The sequence below is a fragment of the Acinonyx jubatus genome, chromosome C1 (genome assembly GCF_027475565.1).
Source record: "Acinonyx jubatus isolate Ajub_Pintada_27869175 chromosome C1, VMU_Ajub_asm_v1.0, whole genome shotgun sequence".
Taxonomy (NCBI): domain Eukaryota; kingdom Metazoa; phylum Chordata; class Mammalia; order Carnivora; family Felidae; genus Acinonyx; species Acinonyx jubatus.
Window position 1 is genome coordinate 157947458 of NC_069381.1, and position 17389 is coordinate 157964846.

The 17389-nt window shown below is 39.2% G+C and overlaps 1 protein-coding gene across 1 annotated transcript in view; it reads right to left on the bottom strand.

The window, feature by feature from the left end:
• The window catches only part of SLC25A12 (solute carrier family 25 member 12), a 206765-nt gene that overhangs the window by 187318 nt on the left and 2058 nt on the right, over positions 1-17389 (bottom strand). The window lies entirely within an intron of this gene.

Sequence of the window (17389 nt, forward strand, 5' to 3'; positions counted from 1 at the left end):
AGATAAAACTGATTGACTTCTGAGAGTATATACACAATTTGCTATAGATAGAATGAACTAGTTCAGTTAAAATCCTTCCTGAAAATATATGAAAGCAATTTGCTTTTCATCTAAATTTGCAAATTAAAAATTTTTTAATTAAAAATTCAGAATCGAGGGGCACCAGGGTGACTCAGTCAATTAAGCGCCTGACTTTGGCTCAGGTCATGATCTCGCAGTTCTTCAGTTTGAGCCCCACGTCGGGCTCTGTGCTGACAGCTCAGAGCCTGGAGCCTGCTTCAGATTTTGTCTCCCTTTCTCTCTGCCCCTCCCCCACTCGCATGCGCGCTCTCTTTCTCTCAAAAAAATGAATAAACATTAAAAAACATTTCTTTTAATTAAAAGAAATTCACAATCAAGGGGCACCTGGGTGGCTCAGTAGGTTAAATGTCCTACTCTTGATTTTGGCTCAGGTCATGATCTCGCAGTTCCTGGGATGGAGCTGTGCTGGGCTCCATGCTGGCAGTATGGAGCCTGCTTGGGATTCTCTCCTTTTCTGTGTCCCTCCCTCATTTGTGCACATTTTCTCTCTCTCTCTCAAAAATAAATTTAAAAAATGAAAAAAATTCACAATTGATACCTAAAGATGAGCTCTGAGGGGTGGTTTGCGGGGGGGGGGGTGGGGACAGTAAAATCTAAACAAATTATCTTTCAACATACTTTTTTTTTAAGTTTATTTTTGAGAGAAACGAGACAGTGTGAGCAGGGGAGGGGCAGAAAGAGAGAGAATCCCAAGCAGGCTCCATGAATGTCAGTGCAGAGCCCAATGTGGGGCTTGAACTCATGAAAACTGTGAGATCGTGACCTGAACTGAAACCAAGAGTCGGATGCTTAACCGACTGAGCCACCCAAGTGCCCTTCAACATACTTTTTATGTAGAAACCAGAAAAATCCAGTGAGATCCCAATTTTTTTTTTTAAGCAATGTTCTGTGATCCATTTATGGATAAAAAATCTGGTTTAGCATTAATCTTTGGGATTTGAAAGGATGTACCTTCATTTGGATTTAGAAGAGTGAAAATCTGATAGTTAGATCTGTACCTTGTGTAGTGTAATTAAATCCCAGGCTGGGTGTGTAGGACTATGTATGAACCCAACACAGCTACCCTATAGGCCCTAGTGATCACTTTCCACCCTCCAATAGTAGCCTTCACCCCTTTTATCATCCATACATACATCTACTGTATTTACTTGTTGCCTTTATCTCTTTCACTGATCTTCCCCACACCCCCATCTCCATCACCCTTAATTTTTTCCCTGTCCTCCAAATTGCATTTTCTGTATATGTAAGAACATGTTTCCTTTCTGACCCATCAGTTTTTTCATCTGTAAAATGAGGTTATACTAGAATTATCTCTAGGTTCCTGCCCTTTTCTAAGATCTATGTTTATCCTTTTCATATCTTTTCTTCTCACCCTTACTGCTTTTATACTCAATTCTGAGTGTAGATGTAGTTTACAAAAAATACAACATTTTTGTAAGTCATGCAAAATTCACCGTTTGTATGTGAGTGAGTTTATGTGTGAGAGGAGAAACTATGTCTCTGATTGCTGGGACCTCAGCAGAACCTTGTCTATTCTGAAAATTTATCTCATCCACTGCCTACTAGAAGAAAGTGGACAGCAAAGCACCCTGTATCAGAGAATGATTAGAATCATAGACCATAGAAGCCAAATGATTTAATTCTTTAAATTCATTCTTAAGCTCTTTTTATTAGAATTTAAAAGTCACTTTAACAGTATTAAATAGTGACTAATAAAGTACCCATAATTCTTTCTTCTAAATGAAATTATTTACATTTGTATGTTATTTTTGTGTATACATTGAACATGGCAGTATTTTTAACATTTGCAGTGTTTAAAATGGGTCTTCTAACAGATGAACAATATTTCATATTGCTGTACCCATAATAAGGTATTTAGGTTTTTTTATTACAACATTCAAATGAACTAATGTCTGTGTATTTATATTTTTGTATCTGTTAAATCATTTCCTTAATATAAATTCCTGGGAAATGCAGTTACTGAATCAAAGGGCAGGAATATCTCTATGGCTTAGCTACATAAACATGCCATATTTTCCATAATGGCTTGTAAATTACTAACATATGAATGTGTGCACTAGTTTTAACAGAATTTCAATGGCATGGGGTGTTGATTTTGTTGTTTTAATAGATATAAAATCTCAAATTTATATTCCTTTTGGTGAATGGCAAGGCTAAGTATTCTTCCATTTTTTTAATGAAATTTTTTTCCCTGATAAGAATTATCTGTTTGTTTATGTCTTTTGGGATCTACACTCTCACTTTATAGATGGATAATAGATCCAGAGGTTCACTTGTGTAAGGTCACGTTACAAATTTGTTGGAAAGCCAGGACTATACTCTAGGCTTCTGACTTCATTTCATCTTCCATTAAGTAGGCCACCAAGTCTTAAGCATGCCAGCTCACTAAGTTCTTTATAAGAGGGGCTTTTTTTCATCACCATCTGGTGTCACTTGTGTGACATTCACCCTAGGCACCAAATACCACAACTGCCCCTTTGTTTTTATAACCGTAGAGAAGCATGTATTAGGAAAAAGATGTTTGATTATAATGACTAAATGGTGCTTCATATGAGGTATAGCTTGAAGTTCCTCATTTCTTCTCAACATTTTCAACATCTACACCTTTTCTGTATTTCCATATTCTTTTATATCTTTTTATAACACATATTTCATTCTCCTTGGATTATGTGTTATAGTAAGGTTATACAGTGCATTTACTCATTGACTTGGGCTGAGCTGTCATTATGTATATAACAAGTAGTATGCACATAGCACAAAAATGCAAAGGGGCATACAGTGAAAAATCCATCCAAAAACAATCCCTGAATATATATCAGAATATATATACATATATATATACACATACACACACATATACATATATATATGCATATATATATATATAATCAGATGTATGCATATGCATAAATGAGCACATGTATATATCTTATATATATATATATATATATATATATATATATATATATATATATGGTAACCTATTCTTTTTTTTTAACTTTTTAAAAATTTTTCAGACAGACACAGAGTGCAACCAGGGGAGAGGCAGAGAGGGAGGAAGATACAGAGCCTGACACGGGGCTTGAATTCACAAGCCGTGAGATCATGCCCCGAGCCGAAGCTGGATGCTTAATCGACTGAGCCACTCAGGTGCTCCCTCTAATTTGTTTTTTAAACTTGATATATCTTGGAGATCATTAAAGCTATCTTGTTTAATGGCTGCATAGTATTCCATTGTATGGGTATACTATAAGTTATTCTACCAATCCCGTTATTTAGGTTGTTTCCAATATTTTCCATTACAAACAGTGCTGTAATGCATAGCCCTGTATATGTGCTGTGTGTGTACATGTGCAAGCATACCTGTACATTGAAGCCCTGGAAATCATGTCCTTTAGTGTGACCTCATTCTTCTAGTGACTATACTACACTTACAAATAAACACAAAATAACATAAGGTTACAGAAACTTGACATTGTACCAATGTGGAATAAACTATGCAGACAGGAGCATACTGGACTTCTCCAACTATCCTCATTCACGGCTAGAAATAGGAATTATTTTAAAGTCACAATGATTTGAATGATTAAGCATATACAGCTGACTTGTTATTCCTCTAGTCTTGCTTAGCTCTTCTCCAACCTTATCCAGAAGAATTGCTCTACAGCAGGGTTTCTCAATCTCAGCACTACTGACAGTTGGGGCCAAACCATTCTTGGTTGTGTGGGGCTGACCTATGCACAGTGAGCCAGTTAACAGCATCCCTGGCTTCTATCCACTAGATGCCATTAGCACTACCCCCATTAACAACCAAATGTGTCTAGACATTACCACATGTCCTCTGGGGAACAAAATCACCCTTGGTTGAGAACCACTGCTACACTGGATGAATATTCATCCACGTTAAGCACTATTATTTATTATGTAACATAGACATTGTACAAAATTCAAAATAAGTAAGAGTATTTGGTGAGAAGCTGCCCTCCTTTCTACCTCAGCACCCAATTCACTTCTCCAGAGGCAGTTACATTTACCAGTTCCTCTTGTGTCTCTCAGAGTTAATTATCAGTCTGCAAATATCCATAATTTTTTGTTTTAACACAAATGCTGATATACCATATGCAGTACTCAGAGCCTTTTCCAACTAAATTTAGCTCATATTTTTATTAGTACATATTAGAACAATTTAATTCTAAAACCTTGATTCTGAACAGCTGTTTGATATTACATAGTTTGATTTCAGTGTGTGTAAACATTTTTTAATGTTTTTTTTTAATTTTTTTTCAACGTTTTTTATTTATTTTTGGGACAGAGAGAGACAGAGCATGAACGGGGGAGGGGCAGAGAGAGAGGGAGACACAGAATGGGAAACAGGCTCCAGGCTCTGAGCCATCAGCCCAGAGCCCGACGCGGGGCTCGAACTCACGGACCGCGAGATCGTGACCTGGCTGAAGTCGGACGCTTAACCGACTGCGCCACCCAGGCGCCCCAATGTTTATTTTTGAAAGACAGAGACAGAGTACAAGTGGGAGAGGGGCAGAGAGAGAGAGAGAGAGAGAGACACAGAACCTGAAGCAGGTTCCAGGCTCTGAGCTGTCAGCACAGAGCCTGATGTGGGGCTTGAACCCATGCACCAAGCGTGAGATCATGACCTGAGCTGAAGTCAGACACATAACCAACTGAGCCACCGAGGTGCCCCGATTTCAGTGTGTTTAAACCAATCCTATATTAACAGATATTTAGTTTGTTTCCCATCTTCTGCTTTTTTTTCTTTAATTTAAGAAATCTAATTCTTACCATAACCAGTAAGGAAATCAAATTAGTAATCAAAATCTCTCAAAAAAACAAGAGTCCAGGGCCAGATGGCTTTCCAGGGGAATTCTACCAAACATTTAAGGAAGAGTTAACACCTATTCCCTTGAAGCTGTTCCAAAAAATAGAAATGGAAGGAAAACTTCCAAACTCATTCTATAAAGCCAGCATTACCTTGATTCCAAAACCAGAGACCCTACTAAAAAGGAGAACTATAGACCAATTTCCCTGATGAACACGGATGCAAAAATCCTCAACAAGATATTAGCCAACTGGTTCCAACAATACATTAAAAAAATTATTCACCACGACCAACTGGGATTTATACCTGGGATGCAGGGCTGGTTCAATATCTGCAAAACAATTAACATGATTCATCACATTAATAAAAGAAAGGACAAGAACCATATGATCCTCTCAATAGATGCAGAGAAAGCATTTGATAAAATACAGCATCCTTTCTTGATAAAAACCCTCAAGAAAGTAGGGATAGAAGGATCATACCTCGAGATCATAAAAGCCATATATGAACGACCCAACGCTAATATCATCCTCAATGGGGAAAAACTGAGAGCTTTCCCCCTAAGGTCAGGAACAAGACAGGGATGTCCACTCTCACCACTGTTATTCAACATAGCATTGGAAGTCTTAACCTCTGCAATCAGACAAAGAAATAAAAGGCATCCAAATCAGCCAGGAGGAGATCAAACTTTCACTCTTCACAGATGACATGATACTCTATATGGAAAACCCTGAAGATTCCACCAAACAACTGCTAGAACTGATTGATGAATTCAGCAAAGTTGTAGGATATAAAATCAACACAAAGAAATCGGTCGCATTCCTATACACCAACAATGAAGTGACAGAAAGAGAAACCAAGGAATCGATCCCATTTACAGCTGCACCAAAACCCATAAAATATCTAGGAATAAATCTAACCAAAGAGGTGAAAATTCTATACACTTAAAACTATAGAAAGCTTATGAAAGAAATTGAAGAAGACACAAAAAAATGGAAAAAGATTCCACGCTCCTGGATAGGAAGAACAAATATTGTGAAGATGCCAATACTACCCAAAGCAATCTACATATTCAATGCAATCCCTATCAAAATAACACCAGCATTCCTCACAGAGCTAGAACAAAGAATCCTAAAATTTGTATGGAACCAGAAAAGACCCCAAATAGTCAAAGCAATCTTGAAAAAGAAAACCAAAGCAGGAGGCATCACAATCCCGGACTTCAAGCTATACTACAAAGCTGTAATCATCAAGACAGTATGGTTACTGGCACAAGAACAGACACTCAGATCAATGGAACAGAATAGAGAACCCAGAAATGGACCCACAAACGTATGGCCAACTAATCTTCGACAAAGCAGGAAAGAATATCCAATGGAATAAAGACAGTCTCTTCAGCAAGTGGTGCTGGGAAAACTGGACAGCAACATGCGGATGAATGAACCTGGACCACTTTCTTACACCATACACAAAAATGAACTCAAAATGGATGAAAAACCTAAATGTAAGACAGGAAGCCATCAAAATCCTCGAGGAGAAAGCAGGCAAAAACCTCTTTGATTGTGGCCACAGCAACTTCTTACTCAACACGTCTCCAGAGGCAAGGGAAACAAAAGCAAAAATGAACTACTGGGACCTCATCAAAATAAAAAGCTTCTGCACAGCGAAGGAAACAATCAGCAAAACTAAAAGGCAACCGACAGGGGCACCTGGGTGGCTCAGTCGGTTAAGTGTCTGACTTCAGCTTGGGTCATGATCTCAGGGTTCTTGAGTTCGAGCCCCACACCAGGCTCTGTGCTGACAGCTTAGAGCCTGGTGCCTGCTTCAAATTCTATGTCTCCCTCTCTCTCTGCTCCTCCCCCACTCATGCTCTCTCTCCTTCAAAAATAAAAACATTATAAAAAAATAATAAAATAAAATAAAAGGCAACCGGCAGAATGGGAGAAGATATTTATTTGCAAATGACATATCAGATAAAGGGTTAGTATCCAAAATCTAAGAACTTATCAAATTCAACACCCAAAAACTAAATAATCCAGTGCAGAAATGGGCAAAAGACATGAATAGACACTCCTCCAAAGAAGACATCCAGATGGCCAACCGACATGTTCAACATCACTCATCATCAGGGAAATACAAATCAAAACCACCATGAGATACAACCTTATAACTGTCAGAATGACTAACAACTCAGACAACAACAGATGTTGGCGAGGATGTGGAGAAAGAGGATCTCTTTTGCATTGTTACTGGGAATGCAAGCTGGTGCAGCGACTCTGGAAAACAGTATGGAGGTTCCTCAAAAAACTAAACATAGAACTACCCTATGACCCAGCAATTGCACTACTAGGTATTTATCCAAGGGAAATAGGTGTGCTGTTTCAAAGGGACACATGCACCCCCTTGTTTATAGCAGCACTATCAACAATAGCCAAAGTATGGAAAGAGCCCAAATGTCCATCGATGGATGAATGGATAAAGAAGATGTGGCATATATATACAATGCAGTATTACTCGGCAATCAAAAAGAATGAAATCTGCCATTTGCAACTATGTGGATGGAACTGGAGGGTATTATGCTAAGTGAAATTAGAGAAAGACAAAAATCATATGACTTCACTCATATGAGAACTTTAAGAGACAAAACAGATGAACATAAGGGAAGGGAAACAAAAATAATATAAAAACAGGGAGGGGGACAAAGCATAAGAGACCATAAATATGGAGAACAAACAGAGGGTTACCTGATTACTGGAGGGGGTGTGGGAAAGGGATGGGCTAAATGGGTAAGGGGCATTATGGAATCTACTCCTGAAATCATTGTTGCACTATATGCCAACCAATTTGGATGTAAATTTAAAAAAAAATCGAATTCTTATTTAACATCACAGCTAACATCAAATGTTTATTTAAAAAAAAATAATGGCAACTGCTTTGAATAGGGTGAAAATCTACAGAGAATTTACAATTTTGGGCTGATATGAAACTATCGAGTATCTCATAAAATGGAAATTCTGCAAAAGACCCTACAATAAACATTTCTAGTTTCCATTTTCAGAAGTGCTAAAGACATGTTTTAAATAAATTTAAATAAATTAAAATTGCAACACATACTAAAACAATCAAGGTACATTACTTTCCAGCTTCTCATAAACAGAATTGTACTGACTTTAGGAAATTGTAAGTTCTGCTTTTATCTTCTAGGCTACCCAACTCTTGTTAACTGTACCTTTTATTTTTGCTTCTTAACTATTTTAAGAAAATTTTTTTAATGTTTACTTATTTTTGAGAGACAGAGCACAAATGGGGGAGGGGCAGAGAGAGAGAGGGAGACACAGAATCCAAAGCAGGCTCCAGGCTCCAAGCTGTTAGCACAGAGCCCGACGCGAGGCCTGAACCCACACACCGTGAGATCATGACCAGAGCCAAAGTTGGCGCTTAACCGACTGAGCCACCCAGGCGCCCTGCTTAACTATTTTTGATGTAAGTAGGCCCGTTCATTCTTTTCAGCAATTTATCTTTTTAGGCCAACCCCTTTTTATTACGTCTGCTAAACTTCTTGAAACACCTCTCTCCAGATAAAGCCCTGAATTTAAATAATGCCATTTCACCCTACCCCTGGCTCACTCCTTAAAATTATAGAAATATGCAAAATTGGTTGCTTAATCACACATGTTCATATTAATAAGCATACTGAAATGCTTTCCCAAACCACTACAAGTACACTTAGATTCAATACAAAGATCCCATCTACTGCTCTTAACAAGCAGTGCTGTACTAAATATTCTTGTGTATACCCCATTTTGTACATGTGGGAGTCTGTGTGGACAATGGTGATAGAATCACTGAGTAAAGGTGTATGGACATTTTGCATTTTGGTAGGTTTTATACACACTTGAGACAATAAAGAAGTTTGAATATGGACTCTATATTAGATGATATGGGATTTTGTGTGGTTATGATAATGATATTATGATTGTGTAGGAAAAGGTCTTTATTCCTAGGAGTCATGTAGTGAAGTATTTAGCAGCAGAGTCATGGTGTCTACAGCTTACATGCAAATGGTCCAGAAAAAAAGTATGTGTAGGTGTGATATATATACTTACATATACACAGGCATATATAGACAATTATATAAACAGAAAAAGAAAGTAAATGTGCCAAATAATTTTAAATTATTGAATCTAGGGAGAGGATACATACAAGTGTTCACTATATGATTCTTCAACCTTTCTGTATTAAGTTTTAAAGATAGGGTGCCTGCGTGGCTCAGTCAGTTAAGAGTCCAACTCTTGATATTGGCTCAGGTTGTAATCTCCTGGTGGTAGGATTGAGCCCCACGTTAGATTGAGTTTGGGATTCTCTCTCTCCCTCTCTGCCCTTCCCCTGCTTGTGCTCACTCACTCTGAAAATAAATAAATAAGCTTAAAAAGTTTCCAAAATAAAAATTGGGAAAGAGAAGTTATTGCATACATGAAACAAAAACAATACTGTGAGAAGGGAACAATTGGTGAATAAAAAAGAGCTCTTGGAAATTTAAAATAAACATTGTAATTCAAGCAGTAGAAATGTGGGGCATAAAGTTGAAGACGGTTCCTAGAACATCGAAAAGAGAAAGTACGAGCGAAAAGAAATCCATGTGGGACATCTGATAGGTTATTTTCATTTCAGAGAGGAAAAGAGAACAGAAGAATATTATCAAAGAAAGGCAGAATAAGTCTGCCAAGTTGAAGAAATGAATCTTCAAGTTAGAAGCTCAGTGAAGGTTGAACAAGGTTAAGCCATCAGCACGAACATTCACTGAGCGCTTACTATCTGCTAAGCACTTGAATCAGTCCTGTCAATTCTCACAACGACCTTCAGAGGCACATGGTATCCTCCTCAGGTGAGGCCTGGGAAGGTGACTTGGTCCGAGGTCACACTGGAAGTAGGAGAGCTAGGATTTGAGCGCCGTCTAATTCGCCTGGGTTCTTAACCACAACACCACTTACCTAAAGAGATCCGCATATAGGCTAAATTATTAAATTTCAAAACTCCGAGCATAAAAGAAAGATCCTAAATACTTTCAGAGGGCAAAACACAGGTCACCTGGGGGAGGAGGGGGCCTTTAAATAGCCTTTAGACTTCTCATCAAGCATGCTTCATGCAAAAAGACAATGGAACAATGTCTTCAAAGTTTAGAGTCCTATACCCAAATGTGAGGGTAAAATAAAGGTGGTTTTGGAAATCTATGAAACTAGAAGTCTTACTTCACACACTTTCTGATGAAGTTATATAGGTCTATTTTAGCAGCATGAAGGTGAAATCAAAGAGCATGTTAGGTGTGGAGTATAAGAAAGAGTAAAACTAGGGCTGCCTGGGTGGCTCAGTCAGTTAAGTGTCTGACTCTTGATCTTGGCTCAGGTCATCATGTCATGGTTGTGAGATTGAGCCCCACTTTGGGCTCCGTGCTGAGCATGGAGCCTGCTTAAGATTCTCTCTCTCTCTCTCTCTCTCTCTCTCTCTCTCTCTCTCTCTATCTCTCTCTCTTCCCCTCCCCCTCTCTCTCCCTCTGCTCTCTCATGGATGAGTGCAAGTGCATATGCTCTCTCTCTCAAAAAAAAAAAAAAAAAGTGAAACTAATCTGATTTCAATAAAAAGAAATCCAAGGATGGCAACCGAATAACATATCAAGGAAAGTAATTGTCCATTTTATAATAGGAAATTATGAACTCAAGGAAAAAAATATATAAGAAAGTCAGAGTCCAAACATAATAAACTGTAGTTGGCATGACTCTGAGCAGCAACTAGAAACAAATTTGTTGAGTCCAGTCAGACTGGGAAAGTTTAGGACAGACTATCCCTTTTCATTGTAACCCTTGTTATAACAGCATGTTTTTAAAAACTATGTGTTACTTCGGGGCGCCTGGGTGGCTCAGTCAGTTAAGCGTCCGACTTCGGCTCAGGTCGTGATCTCGTGGTCCATGAGTTTGAGCCCCACGTCGGGCTCTGTGCTGACAGCTCGGAGCCTGAAGCCTGTTTCAGATTCTGTGTCTCCCTCTCTCTGACCCTCCCCCGTTCATGCTCTGTCTCTCTCTGTCTCAAAAAAATAAACGTTAAAAAAAAACAAAAAAAAAAAACAACTATGTGTTACTTTGATACAAAAATTTATTTAAATAATACAACTATATTGTTCATCAACTGAAGCTCCATATAGTTATCAAATAAAACTATAATATGCATAGATTTTATTTTATTTTATTAAATAAAAAAAATTTTAATGTTTATTATTTTTGAGACAGAGGGAGACAGAGCATGAAGGGGGAGGGGCAGAGAGAGAGGGAGACACAGAATCTGAAGCAGGCTCTGAGCTGTCAGCACAGAGCCTGACGCAGGGCTTGAACTCACGGACCATGAGATCATGACCTGAGCCGAAGTTGGATGCTTAACCGACTGAGCCACCCAGGCGCCCCTAAAATGTGTAGATTTTAAAAGTAAGTTTACTTGAAGCAGACAAGTGTCACCTTTAAACAGTGGAACTGTGCTCAGCCTGACTTCCACAAAGCAGAACTCGCCAAAAGAAAAAATAATGAAGAGCTTTCTTTAATAAAAAACAAACAAACAAGCAAAAAGCCCCTAAAAACCACAATACTCAATCCTTTTTCTTTGGAAACTGATTCTCAAAGGGATCATAGTTGAGCATGTTCTTTATTTGGCCACCAAAAGCAAACTGCCCCGATCTTTGACACCCTGGCTCTGTGAATCAACAAGCAGACGCTACGTATAAAACCAAAGCTTTGAAATTTTTCATGTCATAATTTTTGGGGCTTTCCATGAACCCTGTGGAGAAATATAATGCAATAAAAGCGTAATGCTATCTCTTGTGAATATCTGAAGAGTGTAAGATGATACAAGAAGTACCTTATAAATAGCTTGTAAAAAAATTTTTTTAAGAGCTCCAGTGTTATAATGTACATGGGATGGAAAAGGATTGCACCTTCTCTCCTGTGATCTTCCTGGGCCTCACTGTAGAGTTGGACGGGGAAGAGTTAGAGTTGGATTAGGCAGTCTTTGAAGCTCTTTCCAGTTCTTCAACTATATTCTCTTTGAACTTAATAAAAGACCAGTTGGAAAATGTGCTTTGGTTAGACTCCCAGTTCACCTGGACAGTTCTTCAGATATTTTATTAATAATTCTGGCAGGTGAATCTGTGCGGAAGTCTTGGGCTGCACAGCGTGTTTGCCTAGCTCTCTGAATCCCCCTTTGTGAAGGCTGTGGGGCCACCACAGTGAGGTTTGTTTGCTGTGTGTTCCTAGAGCAGCTGCTGCTTTTCTTCCTTTATCCTTTATCGAGCAAAAGAAAATGCGGCGATGTTTGTGTGTGCTTCAGAGGAGGAGAATGCTCTCCACACAGGTTATTCTCTGGGCTAAAGTGGACGGGGTGAGTGCAGAGCAGCTAGTTCAATGGGAAGAGAGGTCGAGGCAGCATCTGCCCTCCTGTTTGTTTCGACAGTTTTGGTCTTGAATGTAGAATTGGTTGAGTGAGAGGCAAGCAGAAGTTAAGAAATGCACTACCGCTTGGTTTGTCAGCCAGTTTGGGGAGTGGAGGCGGAGAGTGGGAGGGGAGAAAGGGACATACAGCTAGTTTTCTTTTTCTATGATTAAATCCCTTGTAATTTCATAATCTCCACCTCAGAGATTCTCACTGCGGTGTATTTTGCATAACTGTTAACGGACCAAGGAGTACTGTTTCCTGCTTTTGGTAGGAAATATCAAAATTCCAAATATTTTCAGCCTTGTGATATTAACGGTCAGACCTGGTTTCACACAATGCTACAGGACCAAAAATTTTTGCTCAAACACACTAAACATGAAACAGCAAACAGAACCATAAATCCAGCAAAAGAAGATGCAAAGATGGAAAGATACAGGAAGGGAACCAGGAGTGTACCATCACTTCAGGAAGGAAAGAAAAAAACCACTAAGTAATCTCACAGAAAATGGAAACAATGAAAGGGAAACAAGTGCAGGGTGAGTGCAAAAGGGAGAGAGAAAGCACAGTAAAGCCATAGGTAATAGTGTGCATTCCTGGGCTTCTACATATGGATTGCCGAGCCTGCTGTCCTTTACTCTATATAGATGTGTGACTGGTCGTGGTAAAAATAGGTTCCTTCCCTTAGAAAGCCCAGTCAATGGTACATGCTTAGAAAAAAAAAAAAAAAAGGATGAATATACATCAACTTAACACTGACTACCTGGAAAGAGCATTTCTGGGGGACTTCTACTTTCTATATAATATATCTGGGTACTTTCAAATGTTTTTAAAGAGCACATATTACATACTTGTGTAAATAGAAAAAAACAAGACATACTTTTTAATTTTTTTTAAGTTTATTTATTTTGAGAGAGAGAGAGAGACCCACACAAGCAGGAGCAGGGGAGATAAAGAGAGAGAGTGTGAGAGAGAGAGAGAGAGAGAGTGTGTGTGTGTGTGTGTGTGTGTGTGCGCGCGCACACATGTGCAGGGGAGGGGCAGAGGGAGAGAGGGAGAGAGAGAATCTCAAGCAGGCTCTGTGCTGGCAGAGCAGAGCCCCTACTTGGGGCTTGATCGCATGAACCATGAGATCATGACTTGAGCTGACAATCAAGAGTCAGCTGTTTAACTGAGTGAGCCACCCAGGCACCCCCAAAATAGACTTTTTTAAAAAAGTTTCAACAAGTATAGGGCTGCTGGGTGGCTCAGTCGGTTGAGTGTCTGACTCTTGATTTTGGCTCAGGTGTTGATCCCAGAACCTGGGGTCAAGCTCTGTGTCAGGCTCCATGCTGAGTATGGGGCCTACCTAAGATTCTCTATCTGTCTGTCCCTCTCCCTCACTATTGTGTTCTTTCTCTCTCTAAAAAAAGGGGGGGGCACCTGGGTGGCTCAGTCGGTTGAGCGTCCGACTTCAGCTCAGGTCATGATCTCACAGTCTGTGAGTTCGAGCCCCACGTCGGGCTCTGTGCTGACAGCTCAGAGCCTGGAGCCTGTTTCACATTCTGTGTCTCCCTCTCTCTGCCCCTTCCCCGCTCATGTTCAGTCTCTCTCTGTCTCTCAAAAATGAATAAACGTTAAAAAAAATTTTTTTTTAACTCTTTTAAATTCCAACAAGATCTAGAACATTTTCCTTTCACTTTTATAAACATAGATTAGAGGTGATAAAGGAAGAGTTATATCCCTTTCTCTCACCTTCATCTTTGTAGGAAGTGAAGGATATTAAACAGATTCCAATATTTACACAATTAGAGTTCAGCATTTTTCTCAGTTCTTGACAGCCAGCGTTACAGAATCTGTGACCGCTCACCCCTGTCGTCATCCCTATGGGGCTTATAGTCTCAAGGGTATTTGGTCTTTCTTTATGGACCATCTTGTGAGCATGTTAGTCTCAAGTTTCCAATTCTTTTTTTTTTTCAAGAGTTTATTTTTAGTTAATCTCTACACCCAATGTGGGGCTGAAGCTCACAACTCCAAGATCAAGAATTGCATATTCCACCAACTGACCCAGCCAGGCATCCCTCCAATTAGTTTCTTAAGAACAAAAATAGTATCGTATCTCTTTGGAGCCTAGAGTAGGCATTTAAGTGTTTCTTCATTGGCTGTTTGATTGCTAAATTCTCTTGCCAACCTTTTGCCTTTCTTCCTTACTCTGACTGGAACTCTTCGTTCTCCAGAAGTGTCTAAGCAGCTGCTGCTTTTTCAAAGATTACTAATATAGATGGTAGTTGCTAATGGTACACATCTTTATTTAGATTTCATAGGGGCAAATGCACACTTCTGTTTTAACCCAACTTCCCTCAGAGCCAATTCCAAGAGATGAGATCAGGGAAGCCTTTTTTCTTAAACCTGCACAGTTCCAAAGGCAAATCTAACCAAAACAAGTATTATCAGAAAACTTGGATGCATCAATGTGTGAGGTCTCAGACCACCCTCATCCTCTTCCCTATAGTCTTCCTATGCCCTCCTTCCCTTGGCTCTTGCCACCATTTCATGCTCCAGCAATGAATCGGCTATTAGGCTGAAGCATCATTTCTGCTTACAATCTCCCATATTATCTTTCAAGCCGAGAGGTTGAACCAAGTTAAAATTAATACTGGCCAGACTGGGCCTGAAAGCAACAACTCCCTAACTCCCTTGGGACAATGTTTTGGTCTTATCCTACAGCTAAGTTAGCCCTGTCTGATCCCATTTTACTCTGCTTACCTTGATAGACTGTTCAGGAAGGTGCAGCAAGCTATTTGCTGAGTCCACTTGGATCAGGCCTATAAGTGGGTATAAATTCCTGAAATTTTCTGAATTTCAGTGTAGGAGGGGCTCAGGTAGGACAATGTTGTTAGAAGGGGGTGGGACTTCAAGTTTCGCTTACATAGGATTTATATGACTGAGAAAACGTCATTGGACAAATCAAAAATGAGAGGGACAGAAGAGTCACGTACAAGTAAAGCCCCACTCCCTTGCCCCCTGGCTCCTTCTTAGCACTGTTATAGATCAAAACAGGGCACAAGCAGCAAGGAGAAATCCCTTGATTTTTCACAACTGCCTTAGATATAGCATTAGTTTTCCTCAAAAAAACATGGAGCATCTACACATTTTCTCTGAGGATACCTCTAGAATACTCAGTAACATATCCATTGTTGTCTCAAATGATTGCCATAGGAAATGACATTCTACCAGAAAGTTGGTTAAGAGAATGTCTTAGAAACATTCTGCCTGCACATGTAATCATTTGAAGCTGGACCCTAACTTTACAGGGGTCCAATGAACTGCTGAGACAGGTCCCTGTTGTATGGGCAGACATGTTTATGCAGGACTCTTAGTTCCTGGAAAGAATGTTCATTTGACTTAAAAAATGTAAATAAACAGAAGTATTTCCTCATACTAACATCAGCTAAATCAGAGGGCAAGATTGGAATTATTCTTCTCAAGCCATGGAGTAAAATGCTAAGTAAGAAATGATCCTGAAATCAAAAGACAAGTGTTTCTAATTCAGATGGCAAAATTGAGAAGCAAGGTCAGGAAGGGCAAATGAAGGCATCTCAGGCTCAATGACAGACCTGCCGAAGCTGTGCAGGTCACAGGGCACCAGGTTCCCTCAGCAGGCCATAGAATCTGCTTTGTGCCCAGTAGGAAATACTGCATTATTTCAGTTAGTTTTACAATATATTCCTATATTTTTCTATAGATATGTAAACATCTTAGTCTTTACTTTATAGTCTATGTTTTTAAGTATCTTGCATTATAGGTAATCCTAACAAGCATTTAAAAAATCTAAACTTGCAAAACAAGTTGCAGGAAGATGTTTTACAAAGCAGAATTTATTTTATTTCATTTTATTTTCATTTGGGGGGGCACCAGTGAGTGAGGGGCAGAAAGAGAGACAGAGAGAGAGAGAGAAGCAAAGCTCACCCCAAGCGGGGCTTCTGCTCGCCCAAAGCGAGAATCAAACTTACAAACCATAAGATCATGACCTAAGCCAAAGTTGATGCTTAATGGACTGAGCCACCCAGGTGCCCAAGCAAAATTTATTTTTAAAGAGATTTAATCCGTGTTGCGTAATCTCCTAGAACATTTTTAAAATGTGAATTTGAATTACAAATTCAAAACATACATTACAGAAGCCAATATAATTTAAATTTTTATCACAAACTATATACAACTTTTGAAAAAGGGATATAGTATGTCTATAATAAAATATCATTAAGTAAAAGAAGGAAAAACTGACTTCAAAAATAGGAATATGACAATTTATTTCTGAATTATTTCTTTTATAAAAGAAGATAAAAAGATTTTTTTAAATTTTTTTTCAAAAAATTTTTAACGTTTATTTATTTTTGAGACAGAGAGAGACAGAGTATGAATGGGGGAGGGTCAGAGAGAGAGGGAGACACAGAATGTGAAACAGGCTCCAGGCTCTGAGCTGTCAGCACAGAGCCTGATGTGGGGCTTGAACTCACAGACTGCGAGATCATGACCTGAGCCAAAGTCAGACACTTAACCGACTGAGCCACCCAGGCGCCCCAAAGATAAAAAGATTTTAAAAGATGCTAATAAGACGTGGACTTAGGAAAAAGTAAAAACCAAGATAAAAGACCTACAAAACAGTAATTAATCACAATTAATAAAATATTTTAATGTCGAAGAATGAATTTTTGGACACAGAAACTGAAGGTATTAAGAACTTCTCCTTTATTATTATTTTTTTCATGTTTATTGGTTTTGAGAGAGAGACAGAAAATGAGTGGGGGAGGGGCACAGAGAGAGGGAGACACAGAATCAGAAGGCTCTAGGCTCTGAGCTGTCAGCACAGAGTCCGACCCGGACCACAAACCCACATACCACAAGATCACGACCTGAGCTAAAGTCAGACACTCAACTGACTGAGCCACCCAGGTGCCCCAGCAGTTATCCTTTATTTCTTGAGCCCTGGTTTTGAGAAACTAA